Consider the following 16,282-nt stretch of genomic DNA (forward strand, 5'->3'; position numbering starts at 1 on the left):
TTTCATTTATTAGACTATATAGAACGTGAATTATTGGTGTTCGCAAAAAGCCCATATAGGCAGGTAGGTATATCCTTCACGCAAATCGATTTTCGAAATCTTCACGGAAAACGTAAATACATGAAATTGAAAATTTTCCACCTCGGTATTAAAATAAATCCTACGTAAGGTATTGTTAATAATTCATATTGCATATTATTGGTAGTATACTGATAGCTCATCTAGAGTACTATTATAAAGAGGAAAAATTTGTTTGTTTGTTTATTTGTAATGTAACTCTGAAATTAGCTACTAAAAACATGTTTTGTTTTTTCAAAACTTTTTTCCAACCCTGAGTAGAGTAGACATCTCCCATGTGGACTAAATATGTATCATTATAAATGTAAAAGTGTGTCTATCTGTCGATCCGTTAGTGCGTAACCTTTGCGCAATTAAACTGTAAGCATATATAATAGTAATGGTAAATCAAATTAGTTGACGATTCCAAAGCACTTGTAAAAGTTTACTTGAATAAAAATATATTCTATTCTGTTCTATTCTATTCTATACAAAATGATCATATTTTCATTTATTTGTTTCAAGTTTTAACTCGATATAAAATTTTCACAGTAATGCTGATTCATTGTGATAATCAGCGTGAATTGCTACTTATGGAAGCTTTTTATTTGCAAACTATAAATACAACTATGATATTTCAATATGTTTTTGGGTGTTTAATCTAAATTCGTCATGAAATAGAAACACTTCGATTGGAGGATTGGACTTACTTACATATTCTTTGAAGAAAATATACGAAACTGCTCAAAATATGTTTTTTTTTTTTGTTTTAATCGTAAACTAATTAATTTTTGTGTAATTTTATGAAAGCAATTTTCAGAAACACCATGAAATTGTCTTTTATTTATAGTTTTTTAAACGCTATATTAATTTGTTTTTTTTTTGTGCGCTGCGTGCGGTCAACGTCGCTTTATTGCCATCTCTTTCTCCGTACACTACAGTGAATTTAATTGACCATTCTCACATATTTTTTTGCTATGGCATCTTAACGGCGCGGGGGATTACGCACTACACTTCTGTCATCCGAGTTCTATCCGTCATCCGTGAGAATACCAGCGATTATCTACGACATATGTCATAAGCTACCATATAAAACAAAAAGGAACGGACTCGGATCGGATGAGTGCGTAACTGCTGTAATAGGTAAGTACATAATAGTAAACTACATTGAGAATATAATTATATCAGTATTCAGTAACAGTAAGTATGACACATTGGTACTAGATTGAGTAATTATTTAATTTACAAAACAATAAATAACAGTGCACAGTAATTGGACTACTTACATAATTAATTAGGTGTTAAGTCGTAATCAACAACTAGTAAAAATGTAATCGTGATAATTAATTAGGTACGTAAACTTAAAAATCAAAGCTACGAGAGTAAGAAGATCAACTGCTCAAGCTGTCGCCACCCTGTCCCCTATATGGTCGCTCCTATGCATATCTACATTAGGTACCAATAAAAAGACAAAAACTACTACTATACCTACCTACTTAAAGTCTTGGAACACAAAAAATATTAGTGCCAAGCGATACCGTCTGTCTCGCAAATTGTATGTTTGGCCTCGCGCGGTATTTAGTTAGGTGCAACACACAAGGTGTTTGCGTCAATAAGCACGTTTCACCCAATTACCTATGTTCGAAAGAGGCGGTTACTTAGTCTGTTTCCATCATCGATTTGACTATTTAATTCAGACGGAATGCAAAGGTAATACCTGAAAGCACAAAATGTGCTGAAAGATAGAGGGGAGGACTATCCATACTTATGACTTCAAAATTCAATCTACACGCACGAAACGTTTTGTGTCATCATTCATTCCTCATACGGATGGCAAGGGTTTGGAATACTTTTCCGTGATCTGTGTTTCCTACAAATTAAATCCGGGTATCATTAAAACATGAGTGAATATGCATCTTCTAGATAAACGTGCCCCATCTTCCATCCTGACCATCATGAATTTCCATCAGGTGTGATTGTGGTCAAGCGTGTGCCTACTACTGTCTAGGTAGGTTATCTCAATATATATAAAAGGAAAAGCTAAATATATAGAAATCTGTTAAGTAAATAAAAAACACATTTCTTAAGCAATTTAAATAGCAATTTAATTACTTCTTTGATAAAAATAAATAAAATATTATTTAATTATTTAAATAGGTATTGTTCAATACATTATTATATTGATAGTCGATAGTAAATTCTTCCGTGAACGACGATAGATAAGTACAAGTCGAAATGGTTTTTTGTGAAAATTGTATGCATTTCTTTCAAATTTATTAAAAGTATGCTCCTGAAAAAATCATATTACACAATTGAAGATTATCTAAATGATAAAAGAGCGTGGATTTGACCTGCAGCTCGTTCCAGCAACGCGCAGGACTGCAAATTCCTTTCTTATACATACATAAATATTGTATATCAAATAAAGATTTGAAAAGAGCAACCGCCGAGTTTCTAGCTGGTTCTTCTCGGTACGAAAGGCATTCCGAACCAGTGGTAGATACATCTGACGATTCAAAAATACTTGTAAAAGTTTAATTGATTTATTTTTTCTAAATCCAAGCCCGCCGTGGGCATTGCATTTATTGAACAGATTAGTATTATCAGTTATCTCGAAGACAAGCCGATATTATATCATACACACAAGGGCGACTTGGCAATAGTCATTATTATGTAGATCGCGAGCTCAAGGGAGTTGGCAAAGGTCAAACACGATCTGAAAACATAAAGAGTTTTCTACCGAGTAACGTGCTCTCAAAGTCCAAATATTTGGCGTCAGTGATTCTCTATGACATTGGAAACCATACATGAAACATACAACGTTAATCTAATCTAATGAATGACTAATGTAATCCATGCGCGAAATAAGTTTTGTTTTGTCTCATAATTCATACAAGAACTGACAAAAAGTATGTAAAAAAAATATCTGTCGATAAAAAGAACCCAGCAGGAAGCACGAATTTTACATTAGTTGATTGTTCTTAGCCAACAATGGCAAAGCTTTAACTACAAAAAGTAATTTGAATTTTGAACACAGAACATACCTACCTACCTAAATAAAGTCAGAACACGATAATGTAAACAGTTTTGTTAGGAATATCACATATAATAATAAACGCCTTTCACCAAAAGTCCTTGCCGTAGATATAAATTAACATAAATTTTAATAGGTAGGCTTTAATAAGGATCATCAGGAGGCATTTGTCTAGCATCACAAATAATTGACACAATAGCATAACAAGTAGTTGATACTCGTAGACCGGTAGAAACGATTGCACTTTAACAATAATGAAGTAATTTATCAATTTATCAGCATTGATCTTGTTCCGCCTTAGGCCTATCACGGATGTCGAACCAGAAATTCCAACTTATTTTTTCATAGGCAGCAAACCTAATAACAATTTGTTTTAGGAATTTCCCATTAAAGTAGAAAATAGTAGTGATGAGTCGTATTAACAGAAAATAAATTGATCGTGAACATTAGTAAATAGGCAACAATATAATATGGAACGGCCCTGTTTAAGTAAAGAGTTTGAGTCATCATCATCGTCATTAACATTTTTACCAAATCAAAATTTCGACCTGATATCCAATGCGGTTTCAGAGGTGTGTTGATGCCAGTTTGTCCTTTTATGAAAACTAAGTATTCAAGTACATATACTTAAAGATGTTTTAAACTTTGAAGACGTCTGAGTCGTCCTTGCGTTTTAGATTAGCATACTTTTCTTCCGTCCTCATTTTTTGCAGTCGGAGATAACTCGAGCCTCGAGGTCGTCCACGAATAGTAAACATTTTGCATCTTTAACAATAACCGAGTTTTATTTGTTTATCTACCAGTTTAATGAATTATGAACTGCAAAGGTCCAAGATTATCGCCCTGGCCTACACCTACTACAAAAATATCATAAGTCGGTTAAACTTTATGATTTTTACAATACGCAAGAGAGCGTTTCATTTTTAGGAATGATTCTAAAGTGATGAATTTATTGATGATAAATTGATGATCTCGTCAATCATCGCACCCGCGATGGATGCAACAGTTGGAAAGTATCAAACTGGTAAAAAATCAGATCGTGATATTATTTAATATCACATCAAACCTGCACGCCAATTCGCTAACTCAGTGTCTAACACTAAATGATAGCCATCGAGCTCATATTTAGACATTTATTTTTAATCGAAAAATTATTTTAGTATCACTCAGTGAAGCGACAATGTAGAACCATCCAATGTCAAGTGAGCTCGGTGGCTATCATTCAGTGTTAGGCACTGAGTTAGCGAACCATCCCGCTGGTCTTTGTGATATGATATCTAACCCCCAAGCCACTGCCACACACTACCCGTGCTCTGTAGTAAGCCGGCGATGGGTTGATCATGATAATGAGGATGATTAGTCCATATTTTATCAATGTCTTAGTATTGACAAAGTTGCATGAAAGCAACCGGCCTGCATTCAGCTGCTGAGTTTCTTGTCGGCTTTCCGAATCGATGGTAGAGTAACTGTTTTATGATGATGAGGGCAGTGTGTGGCCGGGGGTGATGATAAAAGCATAAAACAAACAGTTACTCTACCATCGATTCGGAAAGCACATTCAAATTCGAATAAGCCGACAAGAAACTCAGCAGCTGAATCCAGGCCGGTTGCTTTCATGCAACTTTGTCACCACTAGACATTGATAAATGTCACACTCGCCGGCTCTCTACAGAGCACAGGTCTCCTCTCAGAGTCAGAAGGGTTTTGGCCATAGTCTACCACGCTAGGCAAGTGCGGATTGGCAGACTTCACACACCTTTGTGAACATTATGGAAAACTCTCAGGCATGCACGTTTCCTCAGGATGTATTCCTTCACCGTTAAAGCAAGTAATATTTTAATTGAATAATTGGCTTGATTAAATAATTGTGTTTATATATTGTTAAAGTTGTGCAATGGCAGATACCTATTACCTACAATAGTTCTTTCATAAGAAAATTTTATCGCATTTATAAAAGCTGATAAGACTTTTAGCAATTTTGGTTTTAATGGTGCTCTAGCTCTAGTGTAGTGTTAGCCACTTATCGATTATATAAAAGATAACGATACTGACGCGTTACCGATATAGGTACCTACTAGTAGTACTGTAGTGTAGTGTAATAGCAGGTAGGTAGGATTTCATGACTATCAAGGGCTTCTTAGACGGTCAAGCGGCTTGATAGCAAGCACGGATTTTTTTTTTATTCAGATACAAGTTAGCCCTTGACAGCAATCTCACCTGGTGATTTTTTTAAGATTAACTCACAGTAGATGAACCTACAACATTTTTTTTAAATCAAACCTTTTGTGCTTATACGAAACCAGGGCAGATCGCTAATGAAATGAATGAAATGAAATATGAAATGAAATAATTTATTTGTGTGAATATGGGAAGACAAGGTGTTTACAATAGAGAGTTGCCAACATAATCCAGTCAGGAAACCCTGACGCTAATTTAAAGTTTAAATTTTAAACATGAATGAATAGGCAGTAGGTAACAGTTATCATAATATCGTGTTTTTATTAGCTCATGCGTTAACAATGGACCTACCACGAATAGCGAACGTGTCTAAAATACAAGTTACAAGTACACTGTTGGATTGTTCCAAATATGACAACTAAAGGGGTAGATTGCTCCATGGAGCTATGAGTGTGAATCAGCTTAGCTTATTACGGCGGCTACGCACTCATCCGGTCCGAGTCCATGAAAATGCGTTCCTTTTTGTTTTGTATGGGAGCTTATGACATATGTCGTAGATAATCGTTGGTATTCTCACGGATGACGGATAGAACTCGGGTGACGGAAGTGCAGTGCGTAATCGCCGCTACAGGATTGCTCCGACATCATACCTATCTATCTAATCCTATCTACTATAAAACACGCTCGCATAGACACACATCAAAACAAAATGAGTGTATAGGTTCGATCCCAAAGTACACCATACATTATTTTTATAATTTTTATGATAGGGTTTTTACCTACACTTCAAGGAAATAACTAAATAATTTTAAATACATATCAAAAATTGCATAACCGGCAGGAATCGAACCTGCATCTTCTGGGTTCGCGCCCGATGGCTTGACCACTCGGCCACGGTCTCGCTTACTGCCAGTGACGAAATTGAAGTATAAAGATTATAAAAAAAATTGATCTGTATTAAAATAATTATTTATCAATGATTTGGCGTATTTAGACAAAACAACTGAGCAAACATTTTAACTTCATTTTCAACAAAATATACTTACCTATGCATTATAGTACCTATTGTTTTTCTAAATATATAAAAGGAAAAGGTGACTGACTGACTGACTGACTGACTGACTGACTGAATGACTGACTGACTGACTGATCTATCAACGCACAGCTCAAACTACTGGACGGATCGGGCTGAAATTTGGCATGCAGATAGCTATTATGACGTAGGCATCCGCTAAGAAAGGATTTTTGAAAATTCAACCCCTAAAGGGGTGAAACAGTGGTTTGAAATTTGTGTAGTCCACGCGGACGAAGTCGCGAGCATTAGCTAGTATTTTATAAGATGACGCTGGAAAAATGGAAATTAACATCCAACTATGGTGTCATAATAATGTTTTCCAGACCAGCTAAGTCAATAATAAAGTCTATGTAGCATGTTGACTTTGTTTGAACATTGTTTCAGTAGTTTCATCATCATCATTCATCCTGCACTATAACCTTTGTGGATCCTGTCACTCCAGAGCGAGATGATTCGCTAACTGAGTGTCTAACACTGAATGATAGCCACCGAGCTCATTGACATTGGTTGGATCAGGATCTACATTGCTGATTCATTGAATGATAGTAAAATAAGTTTTCGTAGAAAACCTTTAATGGATTACAAATAAATTTAATGGATTAAATATAAAGAAATGGATTAAATTCAAACTTCAATGGATTAAATATAAAGAGCTCAGTGGCTATCAATCAGTGCTAGTGCCTTAGCGAATCAGCGGGCTAGCCTCCTCCACAGACGTCTTCCATGTATCGCGGTCCTTCGTCTGCAGGAGGAAGACGAGGAGGAGGAGGAGGACGCGACGAGCTCAGAGAAGGGAAGCGAGAGCGCGGAAACAGATACGCAATGACAGGAGAGGATGTGGGAAACAGGAGACACCACGTACGGCGACGGGAATCTCCCGTATCTGAGACGACTGCCCCACAATGGGGAGAGTGACATGATGGGGACAAGGAAGCAGAGAGAAATAACTTGTAGGGAGTCAAGAAGGCGCCCCGGGAAAGAGCCACCGAGCAAGTACCGAACGGGCGCCCTGCCGCGTTTCGGCCCATTTAATCGCGAGGTTGGTGGGGCCATGGGTGGTGGTGGGTTGCACTCTCCAGTTAGTGCATTTACCCATTCTCCTCCTATGCATTCAATCCAACGCTTTTTGTATGGCCTACTATATTCCTTACATATGTGCACTCAATGTATAACTCGGAGTTATATTTAGCCCTTTAATCACGAGATAGGGTTGCATAATATACAGATTAGGACTAAATATAGACCATTCAACATAACAGTGCACCTATTACAGGCAAACAAATGTAGCTACGTATCAAATTGGCACCACTCGCTCACCGGTTCAGATATTTAGTTCAATGCCAAAGTGTAAAGGGGGTTGATTCCTTATTTTGTACTAGTTTTTATAACTAAATAAATAAAAAATATTTTGTCAATTAAACTTTTACGAGTATTTTTGAATCGTCAGCTGCCATCTACCACTGGTTCGATATGCCTTTCCTATCGAGAAGAAGGCTAACTAGCATTCCTGTCGGTCTATTTGTTTAACGATCACGATGGTTAAGCAACTTTTACCCCTGTCGGTAACTGGCGCGGTGATCGACTTTGGATGTTCAAAGTTGCCTCGTAGAGCAAGCCATCAATCCCAGTTATTATATCTCTAACATTTTATGACAACCGTTAAACCTCTATTAATCTCCTTTGAGTATGTGGTAAGATCTGGGAACTCCTTCCATTAAGTATGTCAGTATCCTTATTATAAATGCGAAAGTGTGTTTGTTTGTTGGTTTATTGGTTTGTCCTTCAATCACATCGCAACGGTGCAAAGGATTGACGTGATTTTTTGCATGGGTATAGATAGACCTGGAGAGTGACATTGACTATCGCGTGGGAACTCTTTGATTTTCCGGGATAAAAAGTAGCCTATGTCCTTCCCCGGGATGCAAGCTATATTTGTACCAAATTTTGTTAAAATCAGTTGAACGGACTAGCAGACAGACAGACAGACAGACTCACTTTCACATTTATAATATTAGTATGGATATTGGCGAGCCATATCTAGGTTAACTGGTATTGCTACCTACCTAATTATAGCATGACTATCTATTTAATGACTATAATAATAAAGTAAGTAATAACCATTTATGTATCGTAGTCGTACAGACCGAGGTGTCAACTGGTTCTGAATAACATTTGGCAAAAGTTGATAAACAGAACTAAAACATTTCGAGCATCAGTATGTTTCACGTGACTACAACCGGTTAGTGTAATACAGTCGTTTTAGTATCTCACATAAGGTTGTTATTTGCTTGAAAGGCAAGGAACATCTTTTTAGGGTAATGACACCAGTAAACGACCACTTAGATAAAGTAAAAATGTAGTTTTATCGTATACTCCATTGCAGTGCATTTCTAAATTTTCAGCAAAAATTAAAAGTAATTTAATCCAAAATTAAAAATATTTACGTGTGGATTAGCAGAATTCACACATCTTTGAGAATAATTATGGAGAACTCTCAGGCATTCATCGTTACAGCAAGTGATATTTGATTGCTTAAAACGCACATAACGCCGAAAATTTAGAGGAACCCCGACCTCCCGAATAGGATACGGACGTCTTAACCACTATACTATCAAGGCTTATGTTCAACTTCATCATGGTCACCTGTCGCCGGCTCACTACTGAGCACGGGTTTCCTCTCATAGAGAAGGGTTTGGCTATAGACCACCACACCTAGCCAAGTGCGAATTGGCAGAATTTACACACCTTTGAGAACATTATGGAGAACTCTCAGCCCTCAGGCATGCAGGTTTCCTCATTATGGTTTCCTTTTATTTATTTTTTTAAACGCACATAACTCCGAAAAGTTAGAAGTGCGTGCCCGGGATGGAACCCCCGACATCCCGAATAGGATGCGGATGTCCTAACCACCAGATATCGGGCCACCACGGCCTATATTCAACTTACTGCTGATTCTTGCTATCGGAATTCGTAACCCTTGGAAGTGGGCTTACAACCATAAATTCTCGATAAGTAAGTATTTTATTTGTTTGCCTTCTTCAAAGGTTTTTTTAAATATTAGGTTAAGGTAGAAGTCTTGAAAAGCGACAATGAGAATAGAAAATTAAGATAAAAGCAATCCAACTGAAGGCGAGACGGCTTTGCTGTTGACAACTTGAGAAAACTGTCTCACTCTGCGTCTGCTAGTCCCACTCATAACATAAGGGGAAAATCTGAAAACCGTGAATTTGTGGTTATACATCATCACAAAAAAATATTTAAAATGTGTTCATGAACAAATAATTAGGTAGTATTTTCTTTCAAGTAGGGTATCATATGCAAGGGCTTTACTTGTAGGTACATTTTAAAACAGATTTTCATGCATTATAATTTTTGATTTATTGTACAAAATGTCGCAAAAATACGACTGTAATACGGAACCCTCAGAGTCTGACTCGCACTTGGCCGGTTTTTATTCGATGATAAGTTTTCAAGCTTCCTAAAGCTAGCAATAGATATGTAGTTAGTAGGTATCTACCCGAGAAGACGATAAGGTAGGTATTTAATAAAGTCGCCCAGTGACATTGTCTATGTTATGTTAATAGTAATATACATAAATAAATGGACGTAATCTTGCTGTTTTGACGTAAATATACATAGTACAATAATATGCCGAGTTAATCATGACAAACCTTGCTCTAGTTCAAGGACGGCCTTATCGAAGACAATAATTAAATAAATAAAAACCGGCCAAGTGCGAGTCAGGCTCGCGCAACGAGGGTTCCTTACTATAGTGGTATTTTTTTGACATTTTGCGCGATAATTCAAAAACTATTAAGTATATATAAAAATAAATAAAAATATGTTTTAGAATGCACAGGTGAAGACCTTTCATATGAGACCCCACTTGATATAATTATCTTACTTCTTAAATGAAAATACTAGGTAATTATTAGTTCATGACCATAATTTAATTTTTTTTGTGTGATGTAACCACAAATTCACGGTTTTCAGATTTTTCCCCAAATGTCTGCTATAAGACCTACCTACCTGTCAAATTTTATGATTCTAGGTCAACGGGAAGTACCCTGTAGGTTTCTGGACAGACAGACAGACAACAAAGTGATCCTATAAGGGCTCCGTTTTTCCTTTTGAGGTACGGAACCCTAAAAATGAATACAGCAGACAATATTATGAAAAATAACTTCCTAAGAACTGATAATTATAAACAAATAAAAATAATATAAAAACTTTTGTAATTAATAATAAATAATATAATTATAAAAAACAGTGTACCTATAGGTAACACATAATAAAGTTATCAATTCATAAAATTATTTTAACCAAGGGACTTGACTACAGTCTCACCTGGTAGTAACTGATAGTGCAGGCTAAGACAAAACAGTAACAGGCTAACCTGAGGATCATGCCATGTCCCCTAAAGCTACGACCACACCTGCGCGTCATGAGCGCGGGATGCAGGATGTGATGCGGGAGCGTCGCCGACGCGAATCTAATATCTACACCTACGCGACTGTTGTAGTCGGAGAAGGCTTAAGTTCCCGCTTCGTAGTCGATTCGGTCGCGCAGGTTTGTATGATGCTTAATAAGTTGACACTCAGGGTGAGATCTATAGAGCGCACTCTGACTTAGCTTAGACTTAAGACAGAGTTAAAACGACACAGAGCTATATCTCTCACATAAATCTGTCTCGTTTTAACTCAAACTCAAGTCTGAGCAAAGTCAAAGTGCGCTCTATAGATATCAATCAGCCTTAGAATTGACAGGTTCTTCAACATTCAGAAAAAATAATTGAGGAGCTATGACGAGCAAAACGGTGTAATTACTTCTGATCAACTTTTTTTTTTAATCCGAAGGTTTTTGGCCATTGAATGCAAATTCGAACACTTTTTTCTATAATCTTTAACTTAAGGAGTTTTTTTCCTTTCAGAACATGTCACTCCGTAAGGTATCTACTACTTTCGTAAGGCCTTCTTGTACAGCTGGCTGTAACAGAGCCCTGGCCTCATTCGACAGAGGTTGTGATAGGGCGTCGAACTTGTTTCCAAGCAAAAGTCTTAAAACTGTACTGAAATTGAGTCGAACATTGGATACAAACTTGAACTAATTTCCAAGCAAAACGGTCTAAAACTTGCTACGCTACTGGCTGTGCTCGCGGCTCCGCTGGCGTGGTCTCAGTGTAGTAGGTACCTATCGAAATTTATGGCAGTCACCTTGCGCCCCTTAGGACTCTGCGCCCGGGTGCACCGCCCCCCTTGAACTCCCGTGTAAAGACGGCCCTGGACCCTCAGAAATGAGGAATAACGACTATAAAGGAGAATTTAAGTAAGTATCTGTTAATCTTACTATTACAAGCACTGATGTCGGAGGAGCCGTGATTAGCCGATATCTTTGGGTTGGATGATTGAATCGAAACATTACTGTCGTTCCCCTCCACATGCATGACGTGACCTCACCGGCGTCGGTACTCGGCAGGTATAATAATAACGCATAATAATACGAGAGCTGTTGTGTTCAATGACATAATACGTATGTGTTATTGGCTGCTTCCAACCACTACGTCCGATTTGTCAAAACACTTAGCTATAAGTAGGGCTGTCAATAAATATACAGTACGCGGCCGAAAGTGATGTAATTCGACCTTTAGAAGGAGTAGATAGCAGATTTGTAGAGCGTTGTCTTTTTCACTCATACCTATATGACGTTACGTCAGTCTCAACGACAGAGGCAACGCTCTACAAATCTGCTATCTCCTTCTAAAGGTCGAAGTACACTACTTTCGGCCGCGTACTGTACATATTGTAAACAGGATAAAATGAGAGGAAGGTAACCCTAGCTCGCTCCCCAGCGCTTTCCATACAAACGTATAGTACGGGAGAGATCTAGATGGAAATCGGGGACGAACGCCCCGCACATCCCCCACGCTAACGCGGTGCGGGCGAGCGCAAGTGACGTGCGGGTATGTAATTTATTTTTAGGGGGTTCCAACCCACTAAGAACAAGTTGCGAGCGGCCCTAGCAGCTGATCCATCTTTTGCAGCTATGTGATAGTGTGCGACCACTCTAACAGACCTTTGCGTCCCGCTATCAAATCGTTTAATTTTTCTAGAGGTCACAGTCATGGCGACACCCGGAAAACCTTCACACCGAAAATAATTGGTAAACATTGACAGATACCAAATAGTGGCGACTGGCGTAGAAATAGTAGGTAGATACTTTGGCGGATTTCAATACGGATTGCGTGAATTGAAACATTTGCACACAATCAATGGGCGATTGGCCAATTATATGGTTTAAACCGATTCGAACTGGATTCCGAACGGAATGAATAAGTTGTTTATTCATAAGTTAACTATAATTTATAACTTACTTGTATACCCACACGCACATATACACATACTCACTCACTACATACTACACTCATATCTATAATTTTAGTATATATTAGGTGCTTAGTTTTAAAAAACTTGTAACTGACTTCTGCAATACAGGATTTTGCTACTGCAGTGGGTAGGAAACTCGTTCTGGTGTTTAAATTCAAAATTAAATTAAAATTAAAAAGAGCAACCGCCGAGTTTCTTGCTGGTTCTTCTCGGTAGGAACGGCATTCCGAACCAGTGGTAAGTTAAAACTACCCGATGATTCGAAAGCGCTTCTAAAAAGTTTACTTGAATAAAGTTTTACTTGAATTGAATTGAATTGAAAATAAATAAATTATTATAATATAACTACCTATTCTGGTTAATTTAAAAAAAGTGGTCGCCCTTCTATACGGGAGTTCTATCCCAAGCACGCAACTCTAACTTTTCGGAGTTATGTGCCTTTTAAGCAATTAAGTCTGCCAATCCACATTGGGCCAGCGTGACAGACTATGATGACTATTCAACAAATTACGGCCCCAATTGAGCTTATTTTTAAGTGATTGTAAAGAAAAGAATAGTAAGAGAAAGTAAAATGTCAACATGCGTGGAAATCGCACAATATGATGAACGGTACCTATGTGAAGACAATTATGGGAAGTATGCCATATTTCGACATTGTTAATTCTAGAATAGTCTGCGACAGGTCGAGGTAGCAATCGGGGAGGGAACGCCCCGATCACCCGCACAGCCCCCGCTCTAACCCAGCGCGGGTGTGCGAGGCGTCCCCCGCCTCATACCCCGATTGCCATCTTGACCTGTCGCGTACTATAATTGAGCGTGAGTCAAAGTAGCACACACAAGGCACAGTATAAAGATACAGTAGCACAGTTCTCGACAGTTGAGAAGGGTTTAGCCATAGTCACCACGCTGGCCATGTGCGGATTGGCAGACTTCACACGCCTTTGAGAACATTGTGTAGAACTCTCAGGCATGACAGGCAGGTTTCCTCACGATGTTTTCCCTTTACCGTTAAAGTGAGTGATACTTGTAACAAAATGTCGAGGCTTCGACGTCACTGGCACGCGTCAAAAGTTCTTACATTTGACGCTAGGTAGCCTATGAATAGCCTATTTTTTATTTTATTTTACATCATCCGTAGCCTAATATTTGAGATATCGAATCAAACCGCGAGTTCCCTCACTCTAGTTCACTCTGACAGTAGTCTACTGTCTAACGCCTTTATACCTCGTGGTAACGACAACCTTTCAACATGGGTTTAAGGAAAGAGTACAAACAATAATATGATAAGCTGGTCGATTTCGTAAAACCTGCATCAATCATTATTACAATCTCAATTGTTGTGATTGGCTGAATTTGTGCGATTCTTGTTGCAACAATGCATTGTAGCCAATAGTGAGCGAGCGTCAACCAATCAGAGGTGATTGCGATCGCGACATTGTAGCTGTCATTCTATCGCAATCGAGCAACGTCTTCAACAGATTTCGTCAAGATTCATTAGTTTATTTGCTAGTTTAGACTTTTTTGAGTTATGCCACTTTTGTATCAGCTTTATAATATCAATGAACGGATACAACGTATTAAAGGGAATATGTATTCGTAGTTAAATAATTAAATCATTAACTCTCCTTGACCTGTCTGCACTCCGCACGTAAACCGGTTTCTATTGAACCTTTTTATAATTTATATTAAAACGCGTGTAGAATGCATCATTATTTAATAAATAAAATTATCATTTACATAACATTATTTCTACATATTATTTATATCGAAAGATAGGGTAAGAATTAATAAATCAATAATTGACTAAGCCATCATCGCCCACTCCAATAAATAAATGTGATTCTTTAGAATTTTTGGGAAATTCGCTGGGAATTCTAATGAATAAAAATTTCGATGAATTCCCAATGATGACTCGTTGGGGACCCATTATAAATTGAAGTCTCCCGCCGAGCTAGGTTCGTGTTTGTTGAGGCTAATCTCAGAAACTAAAGCTTATTAGTTATTACAAACTACGGCATATAAGTTGTATTATAGTCCGGTCAATATCGGCGTTCTTAAAAATCGGTTAATCTGTTGGGCAGTGATAAGCTAGCAGACAGATAGACAGACAGACACACTTTCGCTTTTATAATATTAGTATGGATTACAAGATTACAACATCAACATAGCAAGAATCTGCCTGAGGCAACACAGGCGTGCTGATTTAGTTTGTCATTGAACTTATCTCACGCAGAAATCACGAAAATACTTTATTTAATTAACTAGCTCATGCTCACGACTTCGTCCGCGTGGACTACATAACTTTCAAACCCCCATTTAACCCACTTAGGGGTGGAATTTCGAAAAATCCTTTCTTAGCGGATACTTGTATTACTAATGTGCCCAAAATAGATGCCAATACATTATTTTTTTGGGTCATCCAAGATTATACAGGTAACAGTACCAAATGAATCGTCATTCAGCATTCAGATGTTTATAACGTTCGGGCTTAAATATTTATAGACTCCAGCTGCTCTTACATAAACATATATTTCCTTTGGACTCTGGCAATATGTACCTAGGTACCTACCTACAGTCTATCGGTTCTCCGAACTATGTGCCCTGCCCATTGCCACTTCAGCTTCAATTCAATTCAAATTTCTTTATTGCGAATATGGGTAACAGTGGAGATGTTACAAAAACAAAAAGGTCAACCCGCAACTCGTTTGAGTTATGTCGGTTACTTTAGTTCTCCTACGGATCTCCTCATTTCTGATTCGATCACGTAGAGAAACTCCAAGTATAGCTCTCTCCATTGCCCGCTGAGTGACTCTGAGCTTTCTTATGAGGCCTATAGTTAGCGACCATGTCTCGGATCCATATGTCATCACTGGCAACACGCACTGTTCGAAGACTTTGGTCTTCAAGCACTGAGGAATTTTGGACAAGAAGACATCTTGAAGCTTCCTGAACGCTGCCCAACCGAGTTGGATTCGGCGTCGTCGTTTTTTTTTTAAAATTATTACGATAAGACACTCTGATGTTGCAGTAAACTATATTATGTCCAGCGATTAACTCACGCTCTTCTTATACCATATTATTATTCTAAAATCAAAATGATATAGGGATCTGGGATTTCAAGGCAAGCAATAAAAGCGTTGCCCTAAAAAAATTTAATTATTATCTTTGTTTTGCCATGACCACAAGTTCGGAACCTTTGCCCCCATTTGCGCAAAAATTAACATATTAATTATATTATAATATAGGCATTAATTAGGTAGATATGTACTTAATTGCGTAGTACGAAATACAATTATCATTCCCTACTTATTACTATCGGTAATTATGGATATAACTACCCGAAACAGAAAATTGCGTCTTATTATTTTATGCATGTACTTACCTAAATAAAATCGAGAATATTGCAAATTGAATTAATTTAAAAAAAAAATGTTTATGGATTTCTAGGCTCAAAACTAATGGGGGCAACCATTACATTATATTTAATTTTAATGTACACATTAGTAGGTACATTAGTTTCTTCCGGATGGGTTCAAATCTAGTCGGGCTTCGACT

The 16,282-nt window shown here is 37.6% G+C and overlaps 1 protein-coding gene across 1 annotated transcript in view; it reads right to left on the minus strand.

The window, feature by feature from the left end:
• Positions 1-16,282, minus strand: part of LOC117987117 (pre-mRNA-processing factor 17) — a 31,517-nt gene that overhangs the window by 1,589 nt on the left and 13,646 nt on the right. The gene's annotated exons all lie outside the window — the stretch shown is intronic.

The sequence above is a fragment of the Maniola hyperantus genome, chromosome 12 (assembly GCF_902806685.2).
Source record: "Maniola hyperantus chromosome 12, iAphHyp1.2, whole genome shotgun sequence".
NCBI classification, from domain to species: domain Eukaryota; kingdom Metazoa; phylum Arthropoda; class Insecta; order Lepidoptera; family Nymphalidae; genus Maniola; species Maniola hyperantus.